This window comes from Mirounga leonina, unplaced genomic scaffold, assembly GCF_011800145.1.
Source record: "Mirounga leonina isolate KUSES-001 unplaced genomic scaffold, KU_Mleo_1.0 Mir_454, whole genome shotgun sequence".
NCBI classification, from domain to species: Eukaryota; Metazoa; Chordata; class Mammalia; order Carnivora; family Phocidae; genus Mirounga; species Mirounga leonina.
Genome location: NW_023270763.1, coordinates 2,990,362 through 3,006,367, shown reverse-complemented (window position 1 = coordinate 3,006,367; position 16,006 = coordinate 2,990,362). Strand labels below are relative to the sequence as shown.

The window sequence follows — 16,006 nt, the reverse complement described above, 5'->3', positions numbered from 1 at the left end:
TTTTCAAATTCCATGACCCAAAAACTCTAAATGTTAAAAAAATTCTGGTTGGTCATTCATTATAATTATTAGTAATAATAATCACACCAACATTCATCATTACAAATTTTGACAACTATTGAACATGAAAAAGTATACATTTATTGGTAATACATCTCTTAGTGGAACTTTTTGATGGAACTTTTTAATGGAACTTTTTAAAAAATTAGTTCATGTATTCATGGATGAATATTATTTCCTGCTAAAATGAGAAAGCATTCAGCATCAATTTTATTTCTATTTTTTTGTTTTTATAAATGTATGCATTGAGAAAACTTATTTTCATACATAAGGATATGGGAATGGAAGGAGTTATGTTAGAACAGTGTCAATTCCTTGACATCATTCCAATGACTATGCCCCAAATTACAGAGTAATTTACCATCAAACATTATTTTTAATGATCTATTGGCTGACAACTTGATGAGGTCCTCCTTCAATTTTGCTGAAAGCTGGGAACTGTAGGCCACCTGACTTTAAATAGGATTTCTTACCCCGTTGTTAAAGTCACCCACTTTCTCAGCACTGGCCTGTCTTTGGAATTGTCCTTGGTCTGGCAGGTGGAGGGCTCGACAGTCCAGAGCAATGCACCAGGGAAGACGAGGGGGTCCTGGACTGTGAAGGGAGGTGGGAGAGGACCTCAAGGCGGGAGACACTTCCTCGGGCAGAGCCCTCTGGGAGACAGGATGTGTGTCCATCATGGAAGCTGAGTTTGACAGAGCATCCATCACGGAAGGCCCCTGCAGTGACAGCCCTGATTGGAGATCCCTGGTCTAGATCACCCACCCCATCTGCTCGTGGTGAGCAGTGCTGACATGCCTTCGCCCAGACTCCTGCCTGCAGGCAGCAAGCAGACAGGCACCACAAATAACCCCATCGGGCAGCGCGAGCTACTCTCCACCTTCCTTGTCTAACTTCTATTTCCTTATTTTGGGTAAAGACTAGGGAGAGCAAAAGAGTTCTCTAAGAAAAACAACAGTATGAACATTATAATAAATCATACCTGGCTGGTCTCCTTATTAGGGACACCACCCAGGAGAGTTGGGGTCGTGGCCAGAGAGGCAGGTGTGCATGGAAAGTGAGCCACATCTACTCTGCTCACGCTAACTGCTGTCTTGAGGGGGATGTGGGTCCAGGTCAGCAGATCTTCAATGTTTTGTGGAGTCCCCTGGTTTTTAAAGTGTTGTTCATATTTCCCAACAGTTATGTTTGGGCCCCCTGCTAGGGCAGAGCTTTGTTCTTATCTTAGAAGTTGGTATGTCTCAAGCTTCTGTGGACCCCTTTATCGGGGTGGCCTTCCTCCCCAGCTCTTCAACTAACTGTTCTTACTCAACGTTAAGGTCACAGTTAAATATCAGTTCCTCAGGGGAAACCTTCCGGGTCCCCCAGACCTATGTGGGTGCTCCCATGCTGGGGTTTTCATAGTGACTTGTGCTTCTCTCTTAATTTCTCACTAAAACACCTGCCCCTCACGACACTTTAAATCTGCAATAATTTAGGGGTGCCTAAATTTTACGGTGGCTAGTTGGTTAAGTGTCTCACTCTTGATTTTGGCTCAGGTCATTATCTCAGGGTTCTGAGATTGAGCCCCGCATTGGGCTCCACACTGGGTATGGCACCTGCCTAAGATTCTCTCTCTGGATCACTACATCAAAAACTAATGATGTATTGTATGGTGACTAACATAACAAAAAAAAAAAAAAAAAAAAAAAGATTCTCTCTCTGCTGCTCCCCACATGCCCCCCACTCTCTCTCTAAAAAAAATAAATAAAATAAAGAAATCTGCAATGATATAAAATCCACAATGAATATTTTCCCCAAATGCTGCACTCCACAGGAAAATGGAAGCCTCAGCGCCCGGAGAATGCTCTCAACTGCAGACTGTCCAAACTGGGAAAGTGGGCCAGCTCGTCAGGTATTACTTAAAACTGGAAGAGTTTCTCTCAACTTTGAAATACTGACTCATGTATTTTTAGGGGTATCATGTGGACTAAATGAAACACGGCCCACAGGTGGCCAAAGTGGGCATGTCATCCAGAGCAAGACTGTACTTCAGGAAAGCCACAACAAGGAGGGGGTAGTTGTTACGCACTGAACTGTGTCCCCCTGAAAGTCATATGTGGAAACCCTAATCCCCAGTATGTATTTGGAGAAAGGGCCTCTAATGAGGTAATTAAAGAGGAATGAGGTCATAGGGATGGGGCCCCAATTTGATGGGACTGGTGTCCTCCTAAGAGAGGAAAAGACACCAGGCCTCTCTCTCCCGCTCTCCACGTGCGCGCAGGAAAAGCCATGTGAGGACAGAGTGAAAGCAGCTGTCGGCAAGCCAGCAGGAGGGGCAGACTCTGCCGGCACCTTGTTCTCGGACTTCTCGCCCCCAGAACTGTGAGGAAATAAACTGTGTGGTTTAGAACCGCGGTCGGTGGCATCCTGTTGTGGGAGGCCCTAGCGGCCCAATGTCATAGTTTTAACTTACACATCTAAGTTATTTTATGTATACAAGTTACTTACATAACTTCAACATAAGTTGTAAGGAAATCAATTTTTACAAATCACATATTGAATGGCTTAGAAATGAGGAACTTTTATTAATAGTCCATTTGTCAAGTAACTCATCTTTTAAATTACAGTCTGACATATGGGGCTCGCAGAGCAAGGGTGCCGGCATTCTTTCTGGTGGCTCAGCCAGTTTTGCCCACAGAAGGGCCCTGCTCATGAGAATAATGAGGCCCATGGCTTGAAGGCTGGAATTCTACTGACTGGTTCTATTTCTCACATAATCCATCTCTTGAAATTTTCCCCTATTTTCTCTATGTAAGTCTACAGCAATGGCCATATAAGTAAGATCTATTAGGGCTATTCCCCCTGAAGTGTTTCTTCAACATACAATCTTGCCTATCTTTATATTTACCAGTCCAATCTTTCGCAGCATGCAAAGGATTAGAAATGGAAGTGGCAGACACTCAGGATGAATAGGAAAACTACTATTCCCTAACTTAGGACATCCCATACCATATTAAACACGTTTATTGGCCTTTCTGTCCCACCAACATAAGCTGTGATGGCAGAAACCCGTCCACCTGGATCACTGTTATACTGTCAACGCCAACATAGTGCTCGCAGTTACCAGGTACTTAATAAATAAATGCTGCGTGAGCAGATTATAGGATGGATGGATGGATGGATGGATAATTGGACCGATGGACCATGGATACGTGTTCTGCAAGAAGCAGGGATTCAGGTGGAACGTTCAGGGCCAGGGAAGAGGCAGAAACACGGAAAGGCAGTGAGAGGACTCTCAAGGGAATTGAGGAGACGAGCTTGCTTTGGACAGGATGTCTAAGGAGCCAGGCTAATTTAATTTCCAAGTGAAACTGTGTAGCAACACAGTGGATGTCATTCTCAGGGCACAGTGTCCCGAGCACTGCGTCAGACCGGGCACAGCATGGCCAGCTGCATGAGCGACAGGGCCACACAGAGGGAAGCCGGTGACCAGCACAGGAAGAAGGGAAGTCAGTAACTGAGGCGATGCTTGGGGACATGCCTTCCATTTCAGGGCATCTGACTAAACCAGGCCAGTAAGTTGAACAATTATGAGATAATCAGAAAGTCACAGCCATTGAGGACTTACATCATTTCATGCAACTTTCCACTTGAAGACTGAATGTTCAGACTGGCACTGAGGTCTGGAGAGAACATCTGATCGAAGTGATACATCAAGTCACAAGAATGAATGAGTTCTCCAGGGTGAAAACAAAAGAGCCGAAAAACAAAATGAAATACTGCACCTAAGGCCTACAAACAATGGTTGGGGGTAAGGAGAACCAGAAGGAGTCAGGGACACCAAAAGAGAAGGAGCAGGATGGAGCTGGTGAGCAGGCTCATGAGGAGGTGGAGACGGAGGGAGGATCAGGACGGGATGCTGCCCAGGGCTGAGCAGCGAAGATGGGAAGGCGGTGAGCTGGGTTCTGAGCCCTCTCGCTCCTTCACTGAATGAGCACTCACGAGGCCCCACTGTTTGTCATGCCCGCCTCCCGCTGCTTGGGGAATGAGAACAAAAAGCCTACCCTCGTGGAATGTACATTCTGGTAAGAGATCGAGACAGGACACTTACTGGGAATGAGCATGTGGGAAATGCAGTCTTGATGGGGACACTGGTATTGAAAACAGGGAGCAGACGACAGGACAATGGTGGCAACGATCCTTAGTCGAACAGAGCGTTGTTCCACCCCAAAACGCCTTGCCTTCATCGTGTCACTGGGAGTGCATCTCTCCACAAACGAACAAAAGATGACAGAGTTCTGCTAAGGATGCGTTTCCACCCTGGGAGCAGCATTTACTACTCCCTGGCCTGCGCTTCCACAACACTCCCACCTACGTCCATTCTACTGGGCACTGCACACGTCACAGCCCTGCCATTCACTCGTGGCCCACCTCTCCTTAGCAAAGCTCGAGCCTGTGAACGGCAAGGAAGTGTGTCTTCCTCAGTCTCCTCAGCATCAAGCATAATGCCCGTACATATGGGATGCTCGGCGTTTTCCGAATGAAAGAGCAGAGATGAAATCCGAATCTTTAGAAGGAGGGATTATACACCGTGGAACAAAAAGGAGATGCGCACACCCTAAAGATGGAAGGCAGTCACACCACAGCCCTGCCCGCTGCCTGTTCTGTAGAGACGGACAGCAGTCTATGGAGGAGGGTGCCGGGAGACTCCAGAACAGCAGGTGGACAGCGCAAGGTGTTTCCACGATGACGGTAAGCTTATTTTTTTATGCATCCTTGAGTATTCTTCCAGGCTGCTCTGATATTGAAAATATATACTGACTGGCAGGCAGAACAGAGGTTGGCAGGGGCATCACAGCTTAGGACCCATCCGTAGGGTACAAACTTACGAGGTGCGTACAATCCAGCTAATCTTCAGGCCAGCACAGGGTTCAAGTTAACTAGAAATTCCTGGATTTTTATCAAGAACATGCTTACTGTCATGATTTTGTGAATGCTATAACTAACATGAACAAAGACACGAAAGGCTCAGAACACCGCCTATTCATTTTATATTTCTTTATGATAGCAACATTTTCGCATAATTTTTTTCTGAGGCTATTTTCTCATTTCAGGAGTTTTCCTATGTAGGCTAAAAAAGTGTGAATCCACCTTGACTTTCTGAAATGAACTGACAACCAAAGGTCCACTTCTCCGTATGGTCTCATGCACAAGTCATTCTGACGAGGGTGCTTCCCAAAGTCTTAAGGAATGGAAAGGGAGAAGTCTGAATTCTGAAGCACATTTGCGCTGGAAACCTTCCCATCAGAGAGCAAACTCCGGTGTAATTCAACCGTGTCTTCACTAATATAGCCACAGAGTGACATCCTGATGGGGAAATACATGAGAGTGCGCCACGGTCTGTCCAGGAAAGGGAGCAGAACAGCGTGGGGCCCGCCATACCAGGTGGGCTATAGCCCCCAAATCCATTCTCAGTTAAACAAGCAAACAACTAACGAATCCCCCGGGGCCAGCTGGTGGGTCTCGGCTTCCAGCTTCTCCAGCCCCGATGTCGACTCCTGAGTCCATGTCAGGGACCAAATGGAAAAATAGCTAATTCTCTCGGGAGTTCCACTAGGGGCTACTGCGCATGTGGGTTGGTGTCTGAATCTTGCTCCCCAGGAAAATCCCAGAACCAAGACAGCCTTCAGACTTCCCAGACGGTCACTCAGGTATACAGCCAGGGTGGACCAGAAAATTCTCAGCTCACGTTTTCCTCATCTATGGAACCATGTAAAATAACAGGCTTTGGGATTCCACCTGAAAAAGCTATACTTACAAATGCTCCTGGGCAAACAGCGAGTTACACTAACAACCAGCTGTCACGTTTCTTACCGCCCCTATGACTTGCTTTACCAAAGACAGAGCGACACTAGGCTCTGAGGGTAGGCACTGACTTTGTGCCAAGGAGGGTATTCCTGGAGATTGTAAAAGGTGAGAGGGTACACAGATGGAATAATTACCTGAAAGAACAAAGAATCACAGGTGGGGCTATTGCTAAGAACTCGATAATTAGAACAGACAGGGTCTACACCTTAAAACAAATTTCTGGTTCCTATTATTTCTGATATAAATTCCATTGGTTTTTACACCTCAGATACAAGTGTTGTGGAGAAGTGGGGAGTTGGGCTCTCTGGATTTGGGAATGGTGTTCAGAGTTGCTTTACTTTTAACAGATGCTTTCTACCTGATTTTCTTAAGGCTTGATTTAATATCACAACCACACTGTAAAGATCTACAATTTTAATTACCTGCTATAACTGCCTTCTATAAGAGCCAAAAGAACATCATTTACAGTGATCAGCAATAAAACATTATGACTAAGTTGTAAAGAAGAATGGAACCATTATCAGAAGGTGACCAGTTGTCAGGCTGCAAACAGAAAAGCAGCAACCGGAGTAAGAACTTTCAACATGAGCTTAAAAGCCGAAAATCATCTGCAATATAAATGAACTCAACAAATAAAATGGTGAAAAATCTCTTTGGGAGAAGACAGACTTGGATTGAAAGTAAAACACGTAATTAACTGTGTAGCCTTGTGCACACTATTTATTCCCTTCATTTGCTTCCTCATTTGTAACATGGGGATAATACTGACCCCTAGGGCTTTTTTAAAAATGATGGCTGAGATTAGGTGTAATAGTTACACACTGGACACAGAGCAGACGCTCAGTAAATGACAACTGCTCGTCTACCGCAATGCCCTGCATTTTCGTGTCCCCTCAAAGTTCTTGGGTTGAAATCCTAAACCCCGATGTGGAGATTTAGGCATCAGGAGGTGGGGCCTTTCAGGGATAATCAGGCCATGAGGATGGAGCCCCGTGAAGGAGATCAGTGCCCTTATAAAAGGGGCCCTTCCCCCCGTGTGAGGGTACGGAGAGAAGTCTCCAGCCCAGAAGAGGGTTCTCACCAGAACCTGACATGCTGGCACGCCCAGCCCCTGGAACGGTGAGATGGAAATGTCTGTTGTCTACGGCATTTTGCTACAGCAGCCCAAACGACGGCAGCCGCTATCACATGCTTTCATCCCACGTTCAGCCAGATCACGTCTTCCCATCCTTACCTGACTGCTCAAAACCAATGTTAGCACCTGGACTATCAGGCCTGCCCTCCACAACATCGGCCATTACTAAAGAGGCTGGTTCCACTCTCAGCATCCCCTCCAAATCAGAAAATCACATATTCTCCTTTTTCTGAAGGGTAAGCTACAAAGACAGTCTAGCCCAGCAAGTCGGACAATGTGGAGTTGGCAAACCTCAAGTTCTGGGGGAAGACAAACTGAACAAGTATTTCCTGATCAGTGGCTTCGGAACACCGAGTCCATCCGTAAAAGGAAAGGGTACACCAGGAAGAACAGAGTGCGATTATTTCGTCTGGAAAAGAGTGAAAGCTCAAACTAACCATGGTCGTCATCTCTATCCAACTACTGAGTAAACACAGCTTTTCACAGAAAACTCTACTTACATCTAACAACTGGTTCTGTGGCCCCATCTCTGCTGATGACCATGACTTTGTTTAGGATCTCCCCAGACGAGATGTGTGATGGATGTATGTTAGAGCTGATAAAATGATTGCAAGGAAAATTCAATTTTCCATCCCCCTTGCTTGTGCCCTCTAAAAATTGCTTATCTTTTCATATCAATTATAGTGACAGGGAGAACAGACGAAGTACTTCAATAAATGTGGCATCCGAAGGGCTCTGGGCTGGCAAGGTACTTACTGCATGAGTGAGTCACAGTGCTGAGTCCCTCCCAAACCGTGACAAGTTCTGAAATGTTCTGTTTAATTATTAAGGTCCTGCAATGACAGGATGTTAAGTCCTCAGTCACCTGAATGCAGACATGCGGCTGTTTGTTGGCTAAGGTGAAGAAACGAGATCCCAGAGTCAAGGGTAAAATTATCAGGGCTACGTCCAGTCACAGCCCTAGACTGCCCTGGTCAGAAGACTCTTGTGTTTAGATGTCTGAATATGACACTTTCAATTGGTGTATTTCACAAGGGGGCAGGAGGAGAGGTGGTTTTGAAAAATATTAAAGAAAGGCTTTGAGGGAATTTTAAAAAATCTGATTAGGCAAGTCACTACCAGATGACAATATCTGCTCTTAAGTAATCATCCCATATTGGGAGAAGCAGGCAAATACTGATGCTTTGTTTACTGAGTCCACCTGGCCCCTCACTCTGGGATGTGGCTTACTTCCGAGGCAGAATCTGCCACAGCAGGTCCCCAGTAAGGCCTGCGCATGTCACCGGGGCAGATCACGTTTTACTCTACGTCCCATGTGGTGTGTAATGCATGCTGGGTGACAACACACGTGCTGTTAGGAACCGTAAGTTACCACGGTGCCGCTCCGTCAGCGCTCTCGCCTCGCCCACCTCACCCTTTGGCAAACCTCTGCTCCGGTGGGTGAGCGGGGTCTCATCACAGCTCCAAGTGTACCTCTGTTGGTTGCAAAAGGGTGCCAGCCTCCCGGGCTGCATGTGCATGAACAGTACGCTGGCTTTACCGAGACTCGATGTTTCTTGGGAGTGGTTCTGGCATCGAAACAGCCTCCCTTTTAAAAACAAAACCAAGCTCTTCCGAGGTTTGAGTGTGAAAAAGCCCTTGACCATTTAAATGGGAGGGCTCCTTCCCCTGAGCTCTGCCTTCTCCTCACTTGGACACAAACGGACACAAAAGCACACACAGCATCCAAAACACACGCTGCTCCCCCTTCACAGGAAAACCCAGGGGGCTGGGGGCTCGGAGAAGCTGTGTCTTCAATCCCTAGCTCCCCACTCACTATTCTTGTGATTTTGGTCAATGACCTGACTTCTTGGGGCTTCAGCACCCTCAGCTTTGCAACGGTGTTGTCACCCACTCACAGGCTGTTGTGGGCTTGAACAGGGAAAACGTCCGTGAAACGCCAATCTCGAGCGCAAGGCTCATCAGGGCCCTGCTTCTGCCTCTCCCTCGGGGAAGCACTGGACAGCACACTTATTTATAAATTATCATCAAATCTGCATATAGCTCGGAACAGTTTTTGCTCCTACATCACCTAGAAAAGTTTTGCAAAACTCTGTTGTTCCACAGCTGGCGTTAACAATGTAAACACCTCACATTTTTCAAGACCGATTTGAAGGACTGCAGAGAAGATAATTTCTCGTGTCTTTTAATATTTGACTGTGCTGGTGTATTTTAAAAAAAGACAAGTCTGCGGCATTCTTTTATGCGTGTCCAAAGGAATCTAGATACCTGACTGAGTGGGTCTAAGGATTTGATACACATCATCACACACTGAGAAAAACACACGAGCAACCTCTAATGTTTAGTGGCCAGAAATCTGACCTCATTCCTTTTTCTTCTTGAACCTGTATTTTCAGTCCACACCTCCCACAGAATTTTATTGTAATTTATTACATTTAATGATGCAAAGTATTTTACTGATCACCCTATCACAGCCTCTGATAAAATATGTATATAAATTAAAATTTCCCAGCAACCATATGGCTCTGGGGTTAAAAAAAAGTTCTCTCGGATCGAGTTACTGTTACAATTATTATTTGTACTCAATTAATCAAAACAGATGTAAAACCAATTTTGATGAATATTACCTATAAAAGAAAAAAAATCACTGAAAATATATCTCTTTGTGACATGGATAGAGGTTTACCCTGATTCTCATACTACTTCCTTTTTGTAGATGAGACTCCTGTGAAATTATGTTCATGTAGAAAAGCACATGAGGATGGAAGGAATTTTATTCAAGGATATCTCTCGATTCTTTTAGTCCCTTCTGACTTCCACAGGGTAATTTATTAGGATAGACTGCTTTTTGTTCCAATCATAAATAAAGCTTAGCACACAGAGGCTTACTCCCTGCTCTCTAACGCCCCAGTCCATCGGGGTGACTCTCCTGGCGGTTCTGTCCATGTGCCGATTCAGGTATCTAGGCAGCTTCCAGCCTGTGGCCCCGCCAATCTCCATACGTGGCCCAGCCACAGGGAAGGGAGAGCGTGAAGGTGACTTGCTGCCTCAAATCCCTGGCCTGGAAGTGACATGCTTCATTCCACTCACATTTCATTGGCGAGAGTTAGTCCTGTTACCCCCCCAAACTGCAAGAGGGCTGGAAATGTCTTCCTATCCTACAAGTTGATAGTACTCTGTATTAGCTATCTTCAAAAATTATCTGTAATAAAATATCCACCGACAATGGGTGTGGGTACTGCCTCATTTTGTAGATAGCAAGAAAGTGAAAACACCTGATTTATAAAATGGTTTATTTCCCAGTTATTAGAGTACGTCACTTCCACAACTCTGACAGACGCTTAGAATTCTCCCTGCGTTTGGCGCCTGGCCATTTACGCCTGCACGCAAGGCCTGTATTAAAGGTTCAGGACGTGTGTGACTCGCGCCTGTGAGAGAGGCAACCCGTGCAGAGCCCCTGGGACTCAGGCACGTGCACACACACCTGCTTTTAGGAAGAGCACAGGAAAGCACCTGAAAATAGGTTCCCGGAAGAGTCTATGTGCCTGCTTGCCCCCTCAGCAATCTGTGTGTCCCCCCAGAGGTCTGCTTCTCCCAGTGTGAAGACAGCTGCTCTGGGAGACTGGGGATACTGGGCTATCCCAGATTCATTCAGAAGTTGCGGGCATTACAATTCACAGTTTAACCTGATTCCCTAAGATTTACCAAGGGGGAGATTAGGCTGAGATCGGCCACAAAGGAGAAAGATGGGCAGCGTGGGAAAAGAAGATGGGCGAGAGCAGGGGTAGTGAACAGAAGTAAGAGGTCTATCCTAACTAATAACAGAAATGTCATGTGGGCTGTGGAGTAAATTATGGCCTTATTATTGTCTTCTTCATCTTTGTTTTTTGTTTTTTTTTCCTTTCTTTTAAGCTGAAGTCTGGTTGGGAATAACCAGTTCTACTTGATTCTAAGCCCATCACTAATCCATATAAACATACAACTGGGCTTCAGAAACAAAATATTAGAACAGGCATTTGTATCTATGTTTTTAAACCAGAGCCATAAGAAGAACACTGATCTTTAATAATGCCATTTATTATGCAGGTCAGGTCTCTCAGTGGGATGGCCCCACGGCACACACTGTAAGGCATGTGACCTCAGGGGTAGAGCTAAAAATGTTCATTTTCAAGAAGGTTCACAGGATGCCTTTGTGTATCTGTTTGCTCTCAGAACTTGCCAAAGGGTAGGTGTCCTTGTACGGAGTGGACCCTTGAACAACATGGGGTTTCGGGTTGCTGACACCCCACACGGTTGAAAATCTGTGTATAACTCTTGACTCCCCCAAAACTTAACTACTAATAGCCTACTGTTGCCAATTACATAATAGTCGATTAACATACATTTTATGTGTTAAATACATTATATACTATATTCTTACAATAAAGTAAGCTAGAGAACAAAATGTTATTAAGAAAATCATGAGGAAGAGAAAATACACTTAGAGAACTGTACTGTATTTACTGGGAAAATTGTGCGTATAAGTGGACCCATGCAGTTCAAACCTGTGTTCTCCAAGGGTCAAGTGTATTTGGTTTTAACTAAACTCTCACAGAATAGATAACTGGATACACGTGACCGTGAAGAAGCACAGATCTGAGGTACTCCCAAGGGGAGCACAAATGACAAACGGCAGCATGGAGACCTTCATCAGCAACGACACCGGATAAATAGTACTCCTTAAACAGATGTCACAAGAATTTGTCCAAAAAACTAGACCATCATCAGGAAGATCACTCACAAAGTGTCTGTTGTGCCATGAGACATGAACTAAAGATGAAATGAATCTGAAAATTAGTAAGGGGAACCTCACTAAAGTGGGCTCAGGTGGCTAGAAGGGGAGGCTGGGAGCCCACGCTTGACATCGATTACAGGAGGAACTGTCAATTACAGACCCAAGAGCAGAATGGTCAACAGGACCATTCCCAGTTCCAGGCCCCAACAGAGAAAGATGTGCGATGCATCTCCTCCAAGAAGTCAACCACCCCTGCGCCTGGGTGGCTCAGTCGGTTGAGCATCCGACTCTTGGTTTCCGCTCAGGTCATGATCTCAGGGTTGTGAAACCGAGCCCCACATGGGGCTCTGCCCTCAGCGGGGAGTCTGCTTGGGATTCTGTCTCTCCCTACCCCCCGCGCCTTCCCCGCTCACACTCTCTCACTCTCTCTCTCAAATAAATAATCTTTAAACAACAAAACAAAACAAAAAGAAATCAACCACTCCTGCAACTCAGCCAATCAGGAATCATCATTACCATGAACTCTGGCTTTTCTCCAACAGACTTTGGTTCAAACCCCCCTGCAACTTCCTCTTTATTCTCCAAAAACAACATTCCTGTTTTGTTTCTTGGATTTGCCTATGGTTTTGCCATAGTTGGCCTGTCCTGAATTGCATTCTCTGAATAAACCCACTTCTGCTGGAAAAATCACTTGTCTTATTTTTGAGATTAATAAGATGTTCATGATTAGCAAGATACTTAAGATACCATTTATTTCACCTTTATCTCTTTTGTATGATAGTTCTATGCTTCTAAGTTATAAATAACTGAGTATGCATGTATGAGGGGTGAATGCACAACGCTTGTTTACTGATGGAGTACCTACAAAATCGCTTTAGAGACCATAGCCTACACTCTGTTCTGCTCGCGACCAGCCCCAGGATGCCATGACCCGAGCATGTCTTAGGCTTCATTACACACCCCACTTAGAAGGTTCAATACATCCGAAATGATTAGCTCATTACTCTACCATAAGTACACTTCCTATTTATGTTTCTGAAAATTCTGGCAGTAAAGTTCCATCCAATGTATAAAGCTATAGCTGGATTCTAAATTCATCATTTGTGGTATGGACATTGTCTCTGGATAGGTTTCCAGTAATATTTCAAACTGTTCCTATTGCTTTGGGAATCAGTTCAGAGTACACTTGAAAGGCTTCTGCCTTGCCCCTTTCTCCCAGAAATATATTTAAGGCACAAAGAAAATGCGAGAGAATTTTATCTGGGCGCACAAAAGCCATGTTTTACAGGGCGGTTCTCTCAGACATTATTCTCGGGAATCCACTTTCAACCACTACACATATATGAGGTCTGCAGTTAAATTAGCATTATAGAGGACAAAAGAATGTTAAGTGGTCTCCAGAATGAAAAGCAAGGGTTTGTCAGCCTGAAGGAGGATCAGCTGAAATGATATCCTACCTGCGGATGCTGTTTGAAGAGGAGGCATTAAAATGAAAGAGGTAAAAACACAGGAAGGAGATGGGCACTGCTTCCTTTTCAATCCTCCTCCCCGCCAGAGGCTCTCATTACACCCGACATCTTGCACGTTGGGTCAGAACCCATGATGGGTCAAGGTGTATACAGTGGCATCTACACAATGACGGACTCATCATCATGCAGAATTCCTCCCATCTCCCGACTCTACCCCTTTTTCTGATTTTAAGAAGAAACTTATTCACATGTTAATTCAGTTCAGAAGATCTGATCCACCAAAGTTAACTCAATGTAAAATCTTCAAAGTGAAAACCAAAAGCAGGTTGACAGGTTTATAAAGCTTGCCTGGGTCTGACCTCAGAATAGAAACGTCTACTCTCGGGTGAGTTCAGCCCATTCTTTTTCTGGCGCGCACCTGAGCTGCGGGAGCCAGCTATGAAAAATTCATGCAGGATGCTTCAGCAGTCCCACCTATGTCCTTAACATCTGCTGGCTTCACGTCACATTAAAACTTCAAAGTGAATCCACCCCTGAGATGGCAGCGAGCTTTCACTGGGGAGCAGGAGAATGGATAGTTCAGAGATGGCCTCTCCTTCTGGACAGGAAGTATCTGTGCAGAACACGCTGCAATTTATCTTCTTAGCCACACAAAAGGGGCAGAAATGGGAAGAGACAGTAAGGCCATCTACCAAACATGCACAGAACAGCGGAAGGGCTGCATTTCCCTTCTAATTGTCATGCTTTTTTAAACATTTATTTATTTTTATCTGAATCCTCTCTATCTTTTGCTTCCCACAAGCTTCAAGTGTAGCCAAAACATTCAGCGATTGAAAAGGGGGTGAGGTTTTGAACTCTCATGTACACAGTTGTTCGGGAAGATACATTATTTGCTCCTGCTAGCTGGGTGTTAAGGCATCATTCATTTAGATGTTTTGAGACAAGGCTGACCCCTGGGTGCTATCCCACTTCGACGCCAGGCTGTCCTGCAGGAGGAACTGCTTATTACTATGACAGGAAACAAGAGGTGGGGCCGCCTGGCACTCTCCAATTTTAAATTATAGTACGATCCACCAGGAATTTAATTTCCAGTACCCTACCACCTCAATCGTATTCACTACATAAAGGTTCCTTATTTTAGTCTCCTGCTGCCGAAGAAAAAATTACCTTTGTTAAATGATAATTGGCTGTAATACCTTTTGATTCTTCAGAAATGCTGGCTGGCAAGTTTTTCTTTTAAATTTCATCGATCTTGTTTGGTGTTTTTACAAAGCCTCCATCAGAAAAAACAAAACAAAACAAAACAAGATGTCTAAGTCTGCAGGACACAGAGACGGGTCCTGAGGAACCTAACCCCATGATAAACTTAGAGGGGTTGCACGTCCCCCTTCCCCGGCCTCACTGCGCACTGGCGTGGGCCCGAGAGCGGTTCTGCTGCTGAGAGCATTTGCTGCGGTCCCGAAAGGAGCAGCCCTTAAACATACAATTCTGGGGGCTTCTACAGATTTATCAATATTTCTGATCTTTAGAGGTTTCAAAATAGAATTTTTAGTGTAAAAATGCATAATAAAGTGCCATTTAACTTTTAGCTAGATCCAATATGTCAAGAGAATGTTATCCTGAGAGTCAAAATAAGGCTGCTTCCTCAACCTTCTGACTCTTCACATGTTACTTGGTCCCAAATAAAAAGCAAAGAGTATATAAGGAAACAGTGCAGGTTTTCTCCCAAGATTTACCGTAAGTCCATCCACATCATCAACCTCTTTATATCTCACCTTCTGTACATTTTACCTGGTGCCAATGAAAAGATAAAAATATACAAGGGAACAAAATGCAAGGCAGTTAATTATAATATTTATGAGCTGCTTCCAATATACTTCTTGGTAGGAGTAGAAACTGAAATTATTGAAAAAGAATTTACATATTCCAATTATCTAACGCCATGGTATTTCATGAGGATGGCAACTTGCAAATTCACTGTATTGGCTTTATTTCCTACTGGCCTTTTTAGAACAGGCACGTGGGAAACTACAAGTACAGACTATTCCACAGCTCTGTGATGTCAGCATCACGGTAACCAGACTCTTCGTGGCATCTTTTTCCCCTCTTCCAACCGGCTAAGACCAATTTCCTTGTTTCTGACCTAGAATTCTCCCAATCTGACCAATTATTATCCTGGTATGTATATTACAATGGAGTGCTAAAGCAATTTTCTAAACAGAATAAATGGTTCTAATTGTAAAACTCAGAAATCACTAATCAATCTATTTGATAACACAATTTCCATCCTTTATTATCAATATTGGAAAAAATCTTGATAAGTCACATTTATTTCTATTATGATTCTTGATTCAAAAGCCCACACCCAGTCAATGCACATAACTCTCCAAGGCATTAAAAAGGCCACGGTGATGGCCCAATCCACACACAGTCTGTGGTCTGGAGATCAGAATTCAACTCGTAGGAATGGAGCTGCTGATGGCAGGATGACGGCCGCTTAGGAGCACTTACCAGAAAGAGGACGGGCCGTGACAGAACACTCAGTTAACCCCGTGGTCTCCTGCCCCACATTTGCTGCAGACATTCACCCAGTCAGTCCTACTCCACTTCACGCAACTGTGATCCCATCCCACGTAAGACACGAAACTTTTCAAACCACCTGCCAGGGAAGGCCATCCCTTTGAGGTGTTTCTCAAAAAGATGACATTTACTGCTATA

At 44.6% G+C, this 16,006-nt stretch overlaps 1 protein-coding gene across 3 annotated transcripts in view; it reads right to left on the bottom strand.

The window, feature by feature from the left end:
* The window catches only part of SDK1 (sidekick cell adhesion molecule 1), a 616,964-nt gene that overhangs the window by 331,976 nt on the left and 268,982 nt on the right, over window positions 1–16,006 (bottom strand). The window lies entirely within an intron of this gene.